We start from the raw sequence: 20368 nt of genomic DNA on the forward strand, positions 1-20368 counted from the left end.
GACTGTGCCTCAAAACCAAATGTTTACTTGGCCCACCACTCCACCCTGGACTTGAACAGCCTTTATGACTAGGTCCACCTATACAAGGCAGCAATGCCCACCTTCGCTAAAGGACATCGCTCTCAAACGCAGCCCCAAAACTTCACACAGGAGCAACAGATCCATATACACTCCGCCAAGACCAGCGAGACACTCTCCAGACCTACACATAGAGGACCCATGCCGAGAGGACCTACATCCAGACCACAACACTACCAGCCACATCCACACCCCCACCCCAACCAATCAACACCCCCCGAAGTCAACCATGCCCACACCCCATTCAGGCCCCCTCAGATCAGACCTATTCCCGTCATGCCCACCCCATGCACCCCACCCCCGCAAAGAGGGCCTCAACATGGAAGTCGCACACACGCCCAGGCCGTGAGCAGGCAAACAGGCCCAACCCCCACTCTTACACTAGCCCAAGCCAATGGCATGTACCAGTTGCTCAGCAGGCTCTGCTCACACTTACTGGCCTGAGGCCAAACCACACGACCAACAACATTGGACACTTTATGGAACACAAAGCCTTCACTAGCCTTCTCATACTGGAATATCCAAGGCCTGAGGTCATCTGCCTTTGGCCTAAAGAGCAGGAACCTGGACTTCATCAAAGAAACCGGAAATACAGACATTGTCATCCTACAAGAAACGTGATATAGAGTAGACGGACCCACTGGTTGCCCTCTAGGTTACAGAGAGCTGGTTGTCACATCCACCAAACTACCAGGTGTGAAACAGGGAAGGGACTCAGGGAGTATGTTAATTTGATATAGAGCATGCCTAACTCACTCCATTAAATTAATCAAAATAGGAACATTTTACATTTGGCTAGAAATTCAAAAGTAAATGATATTAACAGAGTAAAATGTCCTCCTGTGTGCTCCCTACATCCCCCCCACTAGAATCTCCATACGTTAATGAAGACAGCTTCTCCATCCTGGATGGGGAAATCAATCATTTCCAGGCCCAGGAACATGTACTAGTCCGTGGCGACCTAAATGCCAGAACCAGACAAGAACCTGACACCATCAGCACACAGGGGGACAAACACCTGTCTGGAGGTGACAGCATTCCTTCCCCCGTATGCCCCGCTAGACACAACTATGACAATATAACCAACAAAAACGGGTCACAACTCCTGCAACTCTGTCGCACGCTGGGTATGTACATAGTCAATGGCAGGCTTCGAGGGGACTCCTATGGTAGGTACACCTATAGCTCATCTCTTGGCAGTAGTATTGTAGACAATTTTATCCCTGACCTCAACCCAGAGTCTCTCAGAGCGTTCACAGTCAGTCCACTGACACCCCTATCAGATCACAGCAAAACCACATTCTACTTGAACAGAGCAATACTCAATCATGAGGCATCAAAGCCAAAGGAACTGAGTAATATTAAGAAATGCTATAGATGGAAGAATGTAGTGTGGAAGCCTACCAAAAAACTATTAGGCAACAACAAATTCAATACCTTCTAGACAACTTCCTGGACAAAACGTTCCACTGTAATAGTGAAGGTGTAAATTTGGCAGCAGAAAATGTTAACAGTATATTTGACCTCTCAGCTTCCCTAACTAATCTAAAGATTTCAAACAGAAAACCGAAGAAAATGGACAACAATGACAAATGGTTTGATGAAGAATGCAAAAACCTAAGAAAGAAATTGAGAAACCTGTCCAACCAAAAACATAGAGACCCAGAAAACCTGAGTCTACGCCTTCACTATGTTGAATCACTAAAACAATACAGAAATACACCACAGAAAAAGAAGGAGCAGCACGTCAGAAATCAGCTCAATGTAATTGAAGAATCCATAGACCCCAACCACTTCTGGGAAAATTGGAAAACACTAAACAAACAACACAAAGAATTATCTATCAAAAATGGAGTGTATGAGTAAACCACTTCTCCAATCTTTTTGGCTCTATTTCAAAGAACAAACAGCAAAAACATATACATGATCAAATACAAATCTTAGAATCAACTATTAAAGACTACCAGAACCCAACGGATTCTTTAATTACCTTGAATGAACTTCAGGACAAAATAAAAACCCTCCAACCCAAAAGGCCTGTGGTGTTGATGGTGTCCTCAATGAAATTCTAAAATAGACAGTCAACAAATTCCAATTGGCTATACTAAAATTCTTTAACACCATCCTTAGCTCTGGCATCTTCTCCAATATTTGTAACCAAGGACTGATCACCCCAATCCACAAAAGTGGAGACAAATTTGACCCCAAGAACTACCGTGGGATATGCATCAACAGCAACCTTGGGGAAATCCACTGCATTATCATTAACAGCAGACTCGTACATTTCCTCAGTGAAAACAATGTACTGAACAAATGTCAAATTGGCTTTTTACCAAATTATCGTATGACAGAGCACGTATTCACCTTGCACACCCTAATTGACGAACAAACAAAACAAAGGCAAAGTCTTCTCATGCTTTGTTAATTTCAAAAAAGCCTTCGTCTCAATTTGGCATGAGGGTCTGCTATACAAATTGATGGAAAGTGGTGTTGGGGGGAAAACATACGACATTATAAAATCTATGTACACAAACAACAAGTGTGCTGTTAAAATAGGCAAAAAACACACATATTTCTTCTCACAGGGCCATGGGGTGAGACAGGGATGCAGCTTAAGCCCCACTCTCTTCAACATATATATCAACGAATTGGCATGGGCACTAGAAAAGTCCACAGCACCCGGCCTCACCCTACGAGAATCTGAAGTCAAATGTCTACTGTTTGCTGATGATCTGGTGCTTCTGTCACCAACCAAGGAGGGCCTACAGCAGCACCTAGATCTTCTGCACAGATTCTGCCAGACCTGGGCCCTGACAGTAAATCTCAGTAAGACCAAAATAATGGTCTTCCAAAAAAGGTAAAGTCGTTAGGACCACAAATTAAAAATTCTATCTAGATCCCGTTGCCCTAGAGCACATAAAAAGTATGCATACCGTGGCCTAAACATTAGCGCCACAGGTAACTTCCACAAAGCTGTGAACGATCTGAGAGACAAGGCAAGAAGGGCATTCTATGCCATCAAAAGGAACATAAAATTCGACATACCAATTAGCATCTGGCTAAAAATACTTGAATCAGTTATAGATCCCATTGCCCATTATGGTTGTGAGGTCTGGGGTCCGCTCACCAACCAAGAATTCACAAAATGGGACAAACACCGAAATGAGACTCTGCATGCAGAATTCTTCCCCGGTCAGGATGCTCTCGACACAGGGGAGGTAGAGAGAGAGAGAAAGACAGAGAAAGACACAGGTGAGGTAGAGGGAGAGAGAAAGAGACAGCTAGGGCAGAGAGAGGAGAGCCCCCTTTGTGGATCATTGGCAGATAATGGGCTCATTAGGGCAAACGTAGCTTAAAAGGCTCTCGCTCTCTAAACAAACAGAACAGGCGCTGAGGAGAGGGACTTAAGGGCCCGACATGGAGAGAGAGATAATGAGCCCCCCCACCCGTCCCCCGCTCGGCCCCCGCTCTGCTCAGCACAGCAGAGTGAGGCCTACCAACACGCTGCTGGCCTGCCCACTTCAAAACCCACACTATTATTCCATCTCTCATCAAGCCCCTGTTCCCTGTTTAGAGGCCAGCCAGTAACCAATCAATCTCCCCATGCACTGCCCTTATACACTCACACACTAACCCACAGCTGTCTCTCACAAACACACACAGATCACATACATCTGTACATGCACTGGTTCCATCTCCCTCTCTTACTCAAACATCCCACTGGGCATAGACGCAATTTCAACGTCTTTCCAGGTTGGTTCAACATAATTTCATTGAAATGACGTGGAAACAATGTTGATTCAACCAGTGTGTGCTCAGTGGGATGCTTGCTTGCTTTCCCTCTTTCTCTCCCTCTGGCTCGCTCTCTGCCCCTCTCTCTCTAGTAGTAGTCTGGTTTCCTAATAGGGGTGTACAGTTGAAGTCAGAAGTTTACATACACCTTAGCCAAATACATTTAAACTCAAATCTTCACAATTCCTGACATTTAATCCATGTAAAAATAGTTTTAGGTCAGTTAGGATCACCACTTGATTTTAAGAATGTGAAATGTCAGAATAATACTAGAGAGAACGATTTATTTAAGCTTTTATTTCTTTCATCACTTTCCCAATGGGCCAGAAATGTACATATACTCAATTAGTATTTGGTAGCATTGCCTTTAAATTGTTTAACTTGGGTCAAACGTTTCAGGTAGCCTTCCACAAGCTTCCCATAATAAGTTGGGTGAATTTTGGCCCATTCCTCCTGACAGAGCTGGTGTTACTGAGTCAGGTTTGTTGGTCTCCTTGCTCGCACATGCTTTTTCAGGTCTTCCCACACATTTTCTATAGGATTGAGGTCAGGGCTTTGTAATGGCCACTCCAATACCTTGACTTTGTTGTCCTTAAGCCATTTTGCAAGAACTTTGGAAGTATGCTTGGGGTCATTATCCATTTGGAAGACCCATTTGCGACCAAGCTTTAACTCCCTGATTGATGTCTTGAGATGTTGCTTCAATATATCCGCATCATTTTCCTCCCTCATGATGCCATCTATTTTGTGAAGTGGACCGGTCCTTCCTGCAGCAAAGCACCCACAACATGATGCTGCCACCCCCGTGCTTCAATGTTGGGATGCTGTTCTTCAGCTTGCAAGCCTGCCTCTTTTTCCTCCAAACATAACGATGGTCATTATGGCCAAACAGTTCTATTTTTGTTTCATCAGACCAGAGGGCATTTCTCCAAAAAGTATGATCTTTGTCCCCATGTGCAGTTGCAAACCATAGTCCGGCTTTTTTATGGCAGTTTTGGAGCAGTGGCTTCTTCCTCGCTGTGCGGCCTTTCAGGTTATGTCGATATAGGAGTTTTACTGTGGATATAGATATTTTTGTACCTGTTTCCTCCAGCATCTTCACAAGGTCCTTTGCTGTTGTTCTGGGATTGATTCGCGCTTTTCGCACCAAAGTACGTTCATCTCTAGGAGACAGAACGTGTCTCCGTCCTGAGCGGTATGACGGCTGCGTGGTCGCATGGTGTTTATACTTGCGTACTATTGTTTGTACTGATGAACGTGGTACCGTCAGGCGTTTGGAAACTGCTCCCAAGGATGAACCAGACTTGTGGAGGTCTACAATTTTTTGTCTGAGGTCTTGGCTGATTTCTTTTGATTTTCCCATGATGTCAAGCAAAGAGGCACTGAGTTTGAAGATAGGCCTTGAAATACATCAACAGGTACACATCCAATTGACTCAAATTATGTCAATTAGCCTATCAGAAGCTTCTAAACCATGACATAATTTTCTGGAATTTTCCAAGCTGTTTAATGGCACAGTCAACTTAGTGTATGTAAACTTCTGACCCACTGGAATTGTGATACAGTGAATTAGAAGTGAAATAATCTGTCTGTTAACAATTATTGGGAAAATTACTTGTGTCATAAACAAAGTAGATGTCCTAACTGACTTGCCAAAACCATAATTTGTTAACAAGAAATGTGTGGAGTGGTTGAAAAACGAGTTTTAATGACTCCAACCTAAGTGTATGTAAACTTCCGACCTGTAGTATGTAGTCTGGTTTTCTAATGTAGGTGTGGTGTGTGGAGTATGTTACTAAGGACACAGTAGCCATCTTGGATCATCTTGTAGAGTCAATGTGCGTGGGTACAGGTTAGTCGTTGTAATTTGTAAAGTGATTATGCATAGATAATAGACACCAAGTAGAAGCAGTGTAAAAACAAAGGGGAGGGGGGGGGACCAATGTAAATAGTCTGGGTGGCAATTTGATTAATTGTTCAGCAGTGTTATGGCTTGGGGGATAGAAGCTGTTAAGGAGCCTTTTGGTCCTAGACTTGGCGCTCCGGTACCGTTTGCTGTGCGTTAGCAGAGAGAGCAGTCTATGACTTGGGTGACTGGATTCTTTGACCATTTTTTGGGCCTTCCTCTGATACCGCCTAGTATATAGGTCCTGGATGTCAGGAAGCTTGGCCCCAGGGATGTACTGGGATGTACTGGGCCGTACGCATTACCCTCTGTAGCGCCTTACGGTCAGATGCCGAGCAGTTGTCATACCAGGCGGTGATGCAACCGGTCAGGATGTTCTCGATGGTGCAGCTGTAGAACTTTTTGAGGACCTGGGGACCCATGCTAAATCTTTTCAGTCTCCTGAGGGGGTAAAGGTGTTGTCGTACCCTCTTCATCACTGTCTTGGTGTGTTTGGACCATGATAGTTTGTTGGCGATGTGGACACCAAGGAATTTGAAACTCTCGACCCACTCCACTTCAGCCGCGTCGATGAGAATGGGGGCCTCTTCAGCCCTCCTTTTCCTATAGCCCACGATCAGCTCCATTGTCTTGCTCACATTGAGGGAGAGGTTGTTGTCCTGGCACCACACTGCCAGGTCTCTAACCTCCTCCCTATAGGCTGTCTCATCGTTGTCGGTGATCAGGCCTACCACTGTTGTGTCGTCTGCAAACTTAATGATGGTGTTGGAGTCATGCTTGGCCACGCAGTCGTGGGTGAACAGGAAGTACAGGAGGGACTAAGGACGCACCCCTGAGGGGCCCCCGTGTTCAGGACCAGCGAGGCAGATGTGTTGTTGCCTACCCTTACCACCTGGGGGAGGCCCATCAGGAAGTCCAGGGTCCAGTTTCAGAGGGAGGTGTTTAGTCCCAGGATCCTTAGCTTAGTAATGAGCTTTAAGGGCACTATGGTGTTGAACGCAGAGCTGCAGTCAATTAACAACATTCTCACATAGGTGTTCCTTTTGTCCAAGTAGGAAAGGGGGCAGTGTGGAGTGCGATTGAGATTGCATCATCTGTGGATCTGTTGGGGCGGTATGCGAATTGGAGTGGGTCTAGAGTTTCCGGCATGATGGTGTTGATGTGAGCCATGACCAGCCTTTCAAAGCACTTTATGGCTACTGACGTGAGTGCTACGGGGCGTTAATCAGTCACCTCGTAAAAGTGGTTAACACACGATGTCATGCAATATTAATCACTCATGATGCTTAATAACTCAACACTGTCCTTTCCTCCCCTAAACCCTCCAAGGACCCATATTGCTCAAACCCTCACAAGAACACAAATAAAATGTTATTAAGTAGGCAGGATAAGAAAAAAAATATTTTGTCTAAAACCCAGGCCTTCAGAGAACCTCATTGAGCAACAGGGAATTCAGTTGCTTTCATGAGCAATATGCAACTGAGTTGCGTTCATGAGCAATAGGCAACTGAGTTGCGTTCACAAGCAATAGAGAACTGAGTTGCGTTCACAAGCTACAAGGAGAACTCTTTCTGCCCTCCTATTGCTTCAGTGGAAAAAGAAATCCTCTGAAGGTCCAAATTGATATTGTATGACATGTCATACGATTTATGCCGTCCACTGTAGCATATACCCGTAAGGTACCATGTCTGTAAGCAATAATGAGGAGAATTCGTTTGTAATCAACTGTAGGAAGCGTTACCACAGAGCAAGCCCATCCAACTATTCAAACTGCCATGAGATTTATTGTGAGAATAACTAAAAAGACTGCTGTTTCTCTGAGAAGCAGCACAAATACCTTCCTTCCAATACCTTCCCTACTCCCATTACAGAATGTTAGCCTTTGTTTGCCTTTATTAATACCAATATATTACGCTGGAAAAGGCCGGGAGTGCATTACAATCAAGAGACGGAGGAGCGCTGGGCAAAAAAATTGAGGCATTGTGAGGGGGCCGGGGTGGTTTCTGTTCATCTCCAGCTGCTTCTCTGCTCATCACGCTGTGAGCTAACATGAAACACACTCACGCTATACAGCCTCCTCTCTCTCACAAACATCTGTCAGCCATTAGGGACAGAGAGAGAGGGAGGGAGAGAGAGGATGGACTGAGAGCCTCTGTGGGGACTTGTGGTCCCATCTCTCAGGTCCGTCCTCTTGGGGGGAGGAAGGGGGAGGAGGAGGGAGAGGGGGAGAGGAGGGAGGAAGCTTGAGGAAGAGAGGACGCAGGGGTAGAGGAGGGAGGGGGAAAGAAGGAAGGGAGGAAGAGAGAGAGAGAGATAGATGCGTGGGGGGCGGGTGGGTGATTTGACCAACCATACTTTGAGCCCCAGGTGGGTTTGAAAAGCACATGCACTCGCCTACACCTCAAAGCATCATACAAGGGGGCTGCCAACACTGCCAAACTTTTCATTGAAAAAGCCTGTTGGTTGCAAGACCGCTAGTCAGTGTTGCTCGTCCCATTTAAGGAGCTATAGTTTTAACAGTGGATGCCAGAAATGAAGTTCCAGTCCGGTCCCCTGGCCATTTTGAAACAACATTCCAAGGCCGACTCTAGATGTCTCTCTATTCCCTCTGAAACTTTCCCCACTCAGATAAGTCAACCCTGACAGTGTTAAACAGCTCTAAAAACACTGCGGACTGACACTGACACATGTAGGTCTCCACGCAAGGCCACAGAGGTTGGGAGGGCAGAACATTCACCCTGTAAATGGCAGGCAGATCTAAAGGAGAGAGCTTACTCATGGAGAATCTATTACACACCATCCACACCGGGGCTGGGCCCCATGTTGGACATGTAGGACCACTTGGGGCTGTGGAGGTTATTGAGGAAAAGAACACAGAGCCTGCGGGTGCGCACACACACAAACACACACACACACACAGCAACATCCTTACAGAGGGGCCAAACTCACAGGTCTTCCCAGTGCTGCTGGACCCTCCAATTCTACCACACTGATACCCACAATTCCACTCTGCTTACAGGTCAGTTTCTTACTCAACCTTGTTAAACAACTATCAAAAGTTCACTGGCTAATGAAAGATAAAAAGTTACTCATTGCATCAATCCATAGGTCACTGTGGGGCAAATCCACAGCAGTTAAACAAACAAATTTTCATGGAGGACTAAGAAGGATGCATTTTGAATTGTGGAGAGAAGAGGACAGACATGTCACAACAATGGCAGATTGAGGAGACCACATGGTGAGAAAATGGCTTTTAGAGAGTTTTTGTCCATACAGGATTACAAAAAGCCTGGTTTGATGTGTATGAAGTTAGGTAATGCTAATATCACCATTCTGTCTCTTCACCATATTTACCTCATTCAACTACACCACAGTGGCGGCCCATCCCACACACACACAAACAGAGAAAGAGAGGGATGGTGTGAAGAAGAAGAAAGACACACTTCATTAAACTCTTTGACACTTTTCCACTCCGCCGCTGTCTGTTTTAGCAGCCCCGTTTACTTTTAGATGAGGTGAAAGTGACTAATACCCAAACTCCACCGCCTCGAAATCCAAAAAGTTCAACGTCACCCACAAGTAATAATTTACAGTTTGTAATTTTCGTGCCGTCCTATTTTCTTCCTACCTTTCTTGAGCATTGTGCCTCATTCTTGTCTCTTAAAATGTAATTTGTAATAAGTTAGGACACATAGTTTTTCTTCCACGGCTGATATTTTAAGGAGTACCCGCCATACCCTTTTGACATGCAGTGTGAGTGCACATCAAAACCTACATGTACAGTTACTGACCAGAGCCCTATACTACGAATCAGGTTTGAGGAGTTACAAAGGTAACTTAGGTCAACTCTGATTTCAACTCAGGATAACCGCCGGTACCACAAAAGTTGCTCACCTTTTAGCCAGGTACATTTCTACGGCAACGAATCCTTCAGAACTAACCTTCTCCGAGGCAGGCTAATTCAGGGATAACGCCATTTATTCCGAATTAAGGGTCTGAGCCACGAGTTGATATCAGCTTCCCTCCTTCTTGCAAATATTGTGTCATCATCCCTTTCATTTGAGGAAGATAACTGATTAAATATTTTATTAATCTGTTTTCTTGTGTGTTATAAAATAGTAATGTTAAAATATCTATCACATGACACATTTAGTAAGGACAGAATGCAGAATGCATTTGAAACTTCATGCACAGTAAAACTTCTGTATGACTTAATACAATCATTTTATCGATAGGACTGGGGAAAAGGGGGCTTGTGCACACCAAAGACAGCATTAACGATAAGTAATCAAATAATGACAGCACTTTTAGCCTATTTCACACCATAGCCTGCTGAATTTGCAAGATAACTTTTCTTTCATTATGACTTCAGCACAAATTAAAATGTAGCACTGACTCGCCCATGGATTGATGTTTCAGCATTGTCTCAATGAAGAATTTGGCGTTCCAATACCCATGTGCGACATGATTGCACAGTTATTAGCCTGCTAATGCTAGGGGCGGGCGGACAAGCAATATCCACCGTCGTAGTATGGATGAAGCCAGAGCTGGAATGTGAAGCTAATTGAAGTTGGCCCTGAGTAGATCTAGCTACCTTTGTGGTATGCCCCTCAGGTTCTCTTTTTAAGTTTGTTTCATCCTGTGATGATGGTCCCTCTTGCTATGCTTAGCCTAACTCAGACCATGTTTTTTTATTGTGGAGAGAGAGAGAGAGAGAGAGAGAGAGAAAGAGAGAAACAAGACTTTGCAAGGACGTAGACCAGGTGGCGGACAGACTTGTCCTGCTTACATAAAAGGTGTGGTTGGTGTGTTCTTTGTTCTGCAGGGAAGGAGAGTTCCAGAAGAGCAGTACAAAAGAGACAGAGCCTGGCTATACCGTGTACATATCTGCCAGTGCATCTTTATTTGTGTCTAATGGGGTAACAACATACAGTGCTGTTCCCTTAATTAGTGTCTGTCTGCTCCAAGCAACCAAAAGGAAGCCCCCCCCCCGCCCTAAAAGAACACACACTCAAATGAGAACACACACACACCTAGCTAGTGGCATTGGCCTGGGCCCAGGCTCCGGGGCGGAGAATATCCGACCTGTGAATTGAAGGGGGAGCTGAATCACAATAGGGCTGGCAGCCCTGGAGGAGGTCATTAGGTCCAGGCAGCGGCTACGGCACGCTGCAGTCAACAGCCCCCAATCACCCACCTGGCACATGGATCCCAGACGACCTGGGATGGAGAGGGTGCCTGGGGGGAGAGTGGAGTCGTTGGGCTGGAGAAGCGCTAGACGAACCCAAAGGTTTGGTCCTGTGGGCCCGGTGCCTCTGCCCCTCCTCCCACCCCCACACACGTCTGTGGCTGCCCCCCCCCCCCCGCCATTCTATTTCCTTCTATCTACAACACCCCCACCACCCACCTCATTCTCAAACCAGCAACTTCCCACCTCCCCCCCACAACTCTCAACTGCTCTAACTCTGGTGTAATCACCTCTGAATGTGAGTGGGGTGGGTTGAGGGGGGGCTAGAAAAGAAAGTCACACATTACATCATTTACTTATCCAGGGTAGCTAGCTAGTGTTGCCCGTGTCATGGAGGAGTGGAGTTTTGGGTGAAAGGTGAAGGATGCGAGAATAAATGAGTCATGACCAAAGTGGTGGGTTAGAAACTGGGGTAGGGGAGTGTTCAAAAAACCTGGGTTCTCACACCACTCACTATAGCATTGATAGAAGCAAAACATCTAGACACTAACATGACATTGAGGGATTTTTGGCATAAATACAAAGTAAAACGTTTTCACTTATTTCTAAACCAGGCTGTGTTATGAAATCATGTAGGAACAATTAACCTTTTTAGCTTAACAACCTGTAATATTCAGCATTGGTTGTGATTTTACCAAATCACAGCAATTAAAGCTGCAATCTTCAAAAAAAGGGGGCCTAGAAAACATAATTCAATCCCCTTTTAACCACATGTAGCTAGTAATTACTAGTGACACACAACCCCCCTACAGTCCAGCATAGTGGTGCAGCCCAGCAAGACCCAACAACTCCAACAGGAAGAGGCTGCAGATTGTTCCATTTATCACTTAGCACGGGGTCTTCTTTTCTACAGAGATCTCCCAGTTATGTCAAAATGGATCAGAGAGCGAGAAAGACAGAAAAAGAGAGATAGGGAGAGGGGTTTCCATTCCTGTCCCGAGTGGCCCTTGCCTGTCTGTTGGAGCGGCAATGGCCCACTCGGAGACATCAAGCACATTCCAAGGGTCGGTCCAATTACGGACAGATGAGGGGCAGTTCTCTTTGTTTAAGAACAAAGCCAGGAGTGACACAACTGGTCTTTAAAAGGAGCTCTCGCAGCCACGGCGGTGGAGGGGGGGCTCAGTGGGTGGGGGAGGTGACCAGCTGGTTATAAATATCTATTTGGTCAGTTACTGGAAGGAAAATGTGCAGTTTGTTCGTCATCCACTCATCCAGGTGGTAGGAGAGAAGGGGAGGGAGAGAGAGAGAGGAGGGGGTTGAGGGAGGGAGGGAGGGAGGGAGGGAGGGAGGGAGGGAGGGAGGGAGGGAGGGAGGGAGGGGAAAACAAGCCAACCTGTTTGAGATTGACTTTGCCAGGAATGAGGAATTTGACTAATTGTTATATAAAAACCATATGTCATCCCCAAATGGAAGCCCTCAACTAGTGTGCGAGAGCAGGAGTGAGAGAGAGCAAAAGCGAGAGAGAGGAGAGTAGGGAGAGAGAGAGAGAGAGAAGGAGAGAATAAGGGAGAGAGAGAGAGAGAGAGAGAAGGAGAGAATAAGGGAGAGAGAGAGAGAGAGAGAGAAGGAGAGAATAAGGGAGAGAGAGAGAGAGAGAGAAGGAGAGAATAAGGGAGAGAGAGAGAGAGAGAGAGAAGGAGAGAATAAGGGAGAGAGAGAGAGAGAGAGAGAAGGAGAGAATAAGGGAGAGGAAAGATCTGGAGGTCATCTCCATAGCTATTTAGCCTGTTAGTGCTCAGATCATACAGCGAGAGATGTTCATGTGGATTAGGCTTCCACTCAGAAAATTCCACCACAATCTTGTGTTGCTATCCTCAAGAGAGGATATGAATACTATTCATGAGTTGGCTCGAGTTCCTGTGTACTCACCACACACTTACTAAAAAGAATATTTCTGGCATGGGACGTTTCAACATGATAACATTGCTGAAATACATATGGCCTCAAAACAAAGGACTCTGACAGTGTAATAATCTAAGGTCTCCTAAAGCAAAACAACAGTATCCCAAAAAATGCTGATTTTGTAGAACAAGACATATGGCCTCAGAATAAACAGCTCCAAGAGCTGAATCTAGAAGCCTCCTAAAACAAAAACAGCACTATCCAAATTAAGTTGGTGTAAAAAAAAAGAGAGAGAAAAAGCTTGAACGTAAGTTTATGAGTGTTGAGAATATGTTAGAATATGTTAGGAGGTGACTGGGGTTGTCCCTCTTTGGCTTTGGTTGTGCAATGGGATGCTGGTGGCCAGACACTGGCGTGTTTGACTGCAGAGGGGTGGGACATGTTTAGAGTTTGATTCCCACTCTGCAGTAAATTAGAACACAGCGGGGTAATCTTTGTTTATTCAAAATACAGCTGCACAGGCCTCTCTCTCTTGCTGTGTCCTACCCTAGCTCTCCCCACAAACCAGACCCCGGTCTGGGGTTCACCTGTAGACTACTATGACTAGTACAGTATACACACACACACACACACACACACACACACACACACACACACACACACACACACACACACACACACACACACACACACACACACACACACACACACACACACACACACACACACACACACACACAAATAAGCATGGACAAATAGGTGTTGTGTACAATTCATTAAAAAGTGAAGTGGGACATTATTACAGCTGAACAGAATATTGAATAAGTGTATGATATTATGGTCAGACTACCTACAGACTACATATAAAATGTATTACATTTATTAAATCTCTGAATTCAATGTCAAATCAAATCAAAGTTTATCAAATCAAAGTTTGTTTGTCACGTGTGCCGAATACAACAGGTGTAGGTAGACCTTACAGTGAAATGCTTACTTACAGGCTCTAACCAATAGTGCAAAAAAAGGTATTAGGTGAACAATAGGTAGGTAAAGAAATAAAAACAACAGTAAAAAGACAGGCTATAAACAGTAGCGAGGCTATAAAAGTATCAAGGCTGCATACAGACACCAGTTAGTCAGGCTGATTGAGGTAGTATGTACATGTAGTGACTGGTATTACAACTGACAATGAAGCTCACTAAACACCTCCAAATGAAAGAGCAAGAAACATTTGGGACGGAATAATTCTTCAGACAAATGTTGCACTCTTGTGGTGAGTTGAAAATGTACAAGAACCTGTCATTCTTAATTCCTACTCAGATTAAAAGAGTTTGTCTCCATCTAGTGGCAATAGCCTATGTTGTACATAGGTCAGCAGGCCAAATTTCACATATTTGTACACTTTGGGGTGTGGTGGGGGCAGTTAAGATGATAAATCGTGCCAAGTTTGGCAGAGATGTAGATTTATGTACCCTGAAAAAACGAATACTTTTTTACAATTCAGAAAGACTGCTTTGAGGTAAAGGCACCTCATTTGTCACAGTGCTAGATTTATAGACCCTGAAAAGATTTACACATTGAGCCACTACAGATTTGGCCGCAGGGTGCTGAGGTGACAATCTTACAAAATGGCCAGTGTCGTAATACAATGTTAAAGTTCTGAAGGTACTTTTTGAGATAAATACACCAAATTTGGCACAGATGTAGATTCATGTACCCTGAAAATATTTCGATATGGAGCCAGCACAGATTTGACCCCTGGGGACCTTGGCAGTCAGCTAATGAAATGTCTACAGACAGTAAAACAATTTTACAGTTCAGAAGGCCTATTTTGAGACATACACATCATATTTGACTCAGAGGTAGATTTAGATACCTTAAAAATATTTAGATATGGATTCACCACAGATTTCACCCTTGTGAGTCGTGGTAGCCATCTTACTAAATGGGCGTAGACTGTACCACCATTTAACAAACCTTTAATTAACAAAAAGTCATGGCCTGTACTTCTTCGACTTTTAACCTTTTCACATGCAAGTTCTAAATATCTGTAACAGCCCCCCAGCGTGAGTTTGTTTTATGCGTGATGTCAGAAGGCACTCACTGTTCCAGAATTGCATTGTTATGCAACAGGACAGTTAACTTGCGCTGCCCTCAAACCAAGGCACGCTGCCTGCTAATTATCTATAGGTGGTGGCGACCCGTCATTCAGAGCAGGTGGGGCAGCTTTCCACCTGTTTTGAGCCCTTGTCACGTTCCTGACCTTATTTCCTTTGTTTAGTATGTGTTTAAGTGGTCAGGACGTGAGCTGGGTGGGCATTCTATGTTATGTGTTTCTATGTTGGGTTAATTGTATTTGCCTGATATGGTTCTCAATCAGGGGCAGGTGTGTTTTACGTTTCCTCTGATTGAGAACCATATTAAGGTAGGCTGTTCTCACTGTTTGTTTGTGGGTGATTGTCTTCCATGTCAGTTTATGTACCACACGGGACTGTTTCGTTTTGTCTAGTCTGTTCCTGTTCGTGCGTTCTTCGATTTATGTAAGTTCTCATGTTCAGGTCTGTCTACGTCGTTTTGTTGTTTTGTAGTTATTCAAGTTTGCTTCGTGTTCGTCTTGTTTAATAAATCAACATGTATTCATCACCCGCTGCATTTTGGTCCGATCCTTGCTCCTCCTCAGACGAGGAGGACAACAAGCGTTACAGAATCACCCACCAACCAAGGATCAAGCAGCGTGGGGAAAAGCAGCAGCAGCGATCGCAGGATTTCTGGACATGGGAGGAAATACTGGACAGTAAAGGTCCATGGGCACAACCTGGAGAATATCGCCGCCCTCGTGAAGAGCAGCTAAAGCCGAGAGGCGGTGGTATGAGGAGGCAGCACGGAAGCAGGAGCAAAATCTGGACTACACTACGTGGGAGGAGATCGACAGGTGGGCGATCGACCCAGGGAGAATGCCGGAGCCCGCCTGGGATTCTCTGGCGCAGTGTGAGGAGGGATACCGGCGAATGGAGGCAGAACGACGACGCGGTAGGAAGCCTGTGAGTCAAGCCCAAAAATGTATTGGGGGGGGGGGGTCTAAAGGGTAGCGTGGCTAAAGGGTAGCGTGGCGAAGTCAGGTAGGAAACCTGCGCCAACTTCCCGATCTTACCGTGGAGAGCGAGAGTACGGGCAGACACCGTGTTATGCGGTAGAGCGCACGGTGTCTCCTGTACTTGTGCATAGCCCGGTGCGGGTTATTCCACCTCCCCGCACTGGTAGGGCTAGATTGGGCATTGAGCCAGGTGCCATGAAGGCGGCTCAACACGTCTGGTCTCCAGTGTGTCTCCTCGGGCCGGCATACATGGCACCAGCCTTACGCATGGTGTCCCCGGTTCGCCAACACAGCCCAGTGAGGGTTATTCCACCTCCCCGCACTGGTCCGGCTACGGGGAGCATACAACCAGGTAAGGTTGGGCAGGCTCGGTGCTCAAGGGAGCCAGTACGCCTGCACGGTCCGGTATATTCGGCGCCACCTCCCCGCCCCAGCCCAGTACCACCAGTGCCTACACCACGCACCAGGCTTCCTGTGCGTCCCCAGAGCCCTGTTCCTCCTCCACGCACTAGCCCTATGGTGCGTGTCTCCAGCCCGGTACCACCAGTTCCGGCACCACGCACCAAGCCTCCTCAACGCCGTCTGAGCTGTCCGTCTCCCAAGCGCCGCCTGCGCTGTCCGTCTGTACTGAGCCTTCAAGGCCGGCCGTCTGTCCTGAGCCTTCAAAGCCGCCCGTCTGTCCTGAGCCTTCAAAGCCGCCCGTCTGTCCTGAGCCTTCAAAGCCGCCGGTCTGTCCTGAGCCTTCAAAGCCGCCCGTCTGTCCTAAGCCTTCAAAGCCGCCCGTCTGTCCTGAGCCTTCAAAGCCGCCCGTCTGTCCGGAGCCGCTAGAGCCGTCCGCCAGACAGGAGCCGCTAGAGCCGTCCGCCAGACAGGAGCCGCCAGAGCCTTCAAGGCCGCCCGTCTGTCCTGAGCCTTCAAAGCCGGCCGTCTGTCCTGAGCCTTCAAAGCCGCCCGTCTGTCCGGAGCCGCTAGAGCCGTCCGCCAGACAGGAGCCGCTAGAGCCGTCCGCCAGACAGGAGCCGCTAGAGCCTTCCGCCAGACAGGAGCAGCCAGAGCCTTCCGCCAGACAGGAGCAGCCAGAGCCTTCCGCCAGACAGGAGCAGCCAGAGCCTTCCGCCAGACAGGAGCAGCCAGAGCCTTCCGCCAGACAGGAGCAGCCAGAGCCTTCCGCCAGACAGGAGCAGCCAGAGCCTTCCGCCAGCCATGAGCAGCCAGAGCCTTCCGCCAGCCATGAGCAGCCAGAGCCTTCCGCCAGCCATGAGCAGCCAGAGTCTTCCGCCAGCCATGAGCAGCCAGAGCCTTCCGCCAGCCATGAGCAGCCAGAGCCTTCCGCCAGCCATGAGCAGCCAGAGCCTTCCGCCAGCCATGAGCAGCCAGAGCCGTCAGCCAGCCATGAGCAGCCAGCCATGAGCAGCCAGAGCCGTCAGCCAGCCATGAGCAGCCAGAGCCGTCAGCCAGCCATGAGCAGCCAGAGCCGTCAGCCAGTCCGGCGCTGCCCCTCAGTCCGGCGCTGCCCCTCAGTCCGGAGCTTCCCCTCAGTCCGGAGCTGCCCCTCAGTCCGGAGCTGCCCCTCAGTCTGGGTGGGTTAATTTGGAGGGTGGCCATTGGGAGGAGGCTACGGAAGCGGGGATTGACTATGGTGGGGTGGGGACAACGTCCAGAGCCAGAGCCGCCACCGTGGACAGATGCCCACCCAAACCCTCCCCTATAGGTTCAGGTTTGGCGGCCGGAGTCCGCATCTTGAGGGGGGGGGGGGGGGGGGGGGGGGGTTAGTGTCACGTTCCTGACCTTATTTCCTTTGTTTAGTATGTGTTTAAGTGGTCAGGACCTGAGCTGGGTGGGCATTCTATGTTATGTGTTTCTATGTTGGGTTAATTGTATTTGTCTGATATGGTTCTCAATCAGGGGCAGGTGTTTTACGTTTCCTCTGATTGAGAACCATATTAAGGTAGGCTGTTCTCACTGTTTGTTTGTGGGTGATTGTCTTCCGTGTCAGTTTATGTACCACACGGGACTGTTTCGTTTTGTCTAGTCTGTTCCTGTTCGTGCGTTCTTCTGTTTATGTAAGTTCTCATGTTCAGGTCTGTCTACGTCGTTTTGTTGTTTTGTAGTTATTCAAGTTTGCTTCGTGTTCGTCTTGTTTAATAAATCAACATGTATTCATCACCCGCTGCATTTTGGTCCGATCCTTGCTCGTCCTCAGACGAGGAGGAGAACAAGCGTTACAGCCCTACATTATTTTTACTTTTGCATGTTATTTTGCAATTAATACGTGTCACAATATCATTGAGTTAATAAAGCCGCATACAAACAGGCAGCTCCAAAATGCAGGTGTTTCAGCCTAGCTCAGTGTTTTATGTGGTGTTGGGGCAGGCCAGCAGAAAGTAGAAGCATTGCACCATGATTGGCTCAGCATTGCACCGTGATTGGCTCAGTGCTCTGTCACTCATGGGACACTACGTCACCTGCTTTTTGTAAGGGGAGACATCAAGAATGTGAGCCCCCCTGTGTCCTGCCATAGACTTAGATTAGAAGTGCCCTTCCAAGAAGGCTCAAGGTCATTGGCAACAGAAATGACGTCAAATCACGTTATATGTACAGTAGCTTTGATTAGACTGATCATGTCAACATCTTACTTTCACAATATTAGCTAGCAGTCATCATCATGTTTCATGAATCAAGTCTACTGGCAAACATTTTTTAATTCTTGTCCTATGAAGAGAAATAATATAGATATGTCACGATCGTCTATGGGGGAGAGAGAGAGAGGACCAAGGCGCAGCGTGTGAAAAATGCATCTTCTCTTTATTAGAAGAAGAAGAACAAACGAAACAAAACAACAAACAGACGAAAGTGACGCTATCAAAGACTAAGTGCAAACATGCAACATAGAACATAGACAATTACCCACAAAACCCCAATGCCTATGACTGCCTTAAATATGGCTCTCAATCAGAGGCAAATGAACCACAGCTGCCTCTAATTGAGAACCAATCTAGGCAGCCATAGACCTAACTAGACAACTACACTCTACTCTGCCCCATACACATACAACACCCCTAGACACTACAAAATACATACATTCCCCATGTCACACCCTGACCTAACTAAAAAACATAAAGAAAACAAAGAATACTAAGGCCAGGGCGTGACAAGATAAAACGTATCGGTGCTCATCGGCCATTGAACATAAACATTACACAACAATTTGGAAATCGCTAATTCAACAATGAGTTGTTTGGAAGGAATCGGTGACATTGGCTAACCGCAAGCATTGCAACTGGGAAATCAGACTGGGAAAATATGTTTTGAACAGTCTACCAACTCGGAATTGTAATTATATTCTTTGACAAAATTTGCACAACTAGGTGAGTGCAAATATGTCTTATACGCTGCATAAATTTTGTAATATGCCAGAGAGATATGGTCAGCCATATCAGCTATGTTTTTTTAAAAGGCAGTAAATGAGGCTGAATAAACTGTTTCACTGCCAGACAAGGCTCCGCTTGTAGCCAGGTGTAGCGCTGGTAAGGATTCACTCCATGGTGCTGAAAAGAAAGCTCTGCTGTTGGGACAGCTTTATGTAGGCCCTAACAGTTTGTTTGCACCGCTTGTCGCCGTTATAGTGCAATACATGTATTGTTTAGTGTTATGTTGTACAGTGGCTTTGCTGGCATGCATCTAAAAAATGTTGGGGGGGAGTTTGCCCCACCAAGATTTCTATGCTAAAATCGCCACTGTCTATAGGTTATGTTTCAACTTGTCAATTTCTAGTTGTATTCAAACCACTTTTATTTTCAAACAACAGTCTGAATATTGATGTGTACCGTCTCCTCATTAATTCACATAGAAGTAGCCCATTTCACTGTGGTGGACAATTTACGTTTGAGGCATGCTATGCTAATATAAGAAGAGGATTAGCTAGATGAGCCGGACAAACTTCTCTCTTCGATTAGAGCCCAAGCACTCCCCCAGTGTTTCCCCAGATCAAATATGCAAACAGTTGCATGTCTCAAGTCAGAACAGAACCTGCACTAAATTCTTCCCCCCAGCACATTTTCCAGCTGGCGCCCAAATTGTCTTCATTGTTGTTTTCCTTACTAACAATAACTTTGGACATTTGTGCATTCCTTTCAAAGTAAGTGCCTTATTACATTATCATAATAGTTTCTGTATATCGTGGTATGTTGTTTCTACTGTAGCACACCATCTGTATGTATGTATGCATGCAGCATAATGTATTCTGTGTTTATTCCTTTATAACCACGGACACGCAAGCTACTCATTTCATAACCTTTATGGTGTTGTACTCAATTATGCTTATGTAGCTAGCTACATTCTTCCGTTATCTCTGTAAAACAATGTTAATGGTGTCAGAGAAGTATTATCTTTGACGCTGTATCCTTTG

General features: G+C 46.3%; 1 long non-coding RNA gene across 1 annotated transcript in view; it reads left to right on the plus strand.

Moving 5' to 3' along the window:
- The window catches only part of LOC129811831 (uncharacterized), a 53934-nt gene that overhangs the window by 30189 nt on the left and 3377 nt on the right, over positions 1 to 20368 (plus strand). The window lies entirely within an intron of this gene.

This window comes from Salvelinus fontinalis, chromosome 15 (genome assembly GCF_029448725.1).
Source record: "Salvelinus fontinalis isolate EN_2023a chromosome 15, ASM2944872v1, whole genome shotgun sequence".
NCBI lineage: Eukaryota > Metazoa > Chordata > Actinopteri > Salmoniformes > Salmonidae > Salvelinus > Salvelinus fontinalis.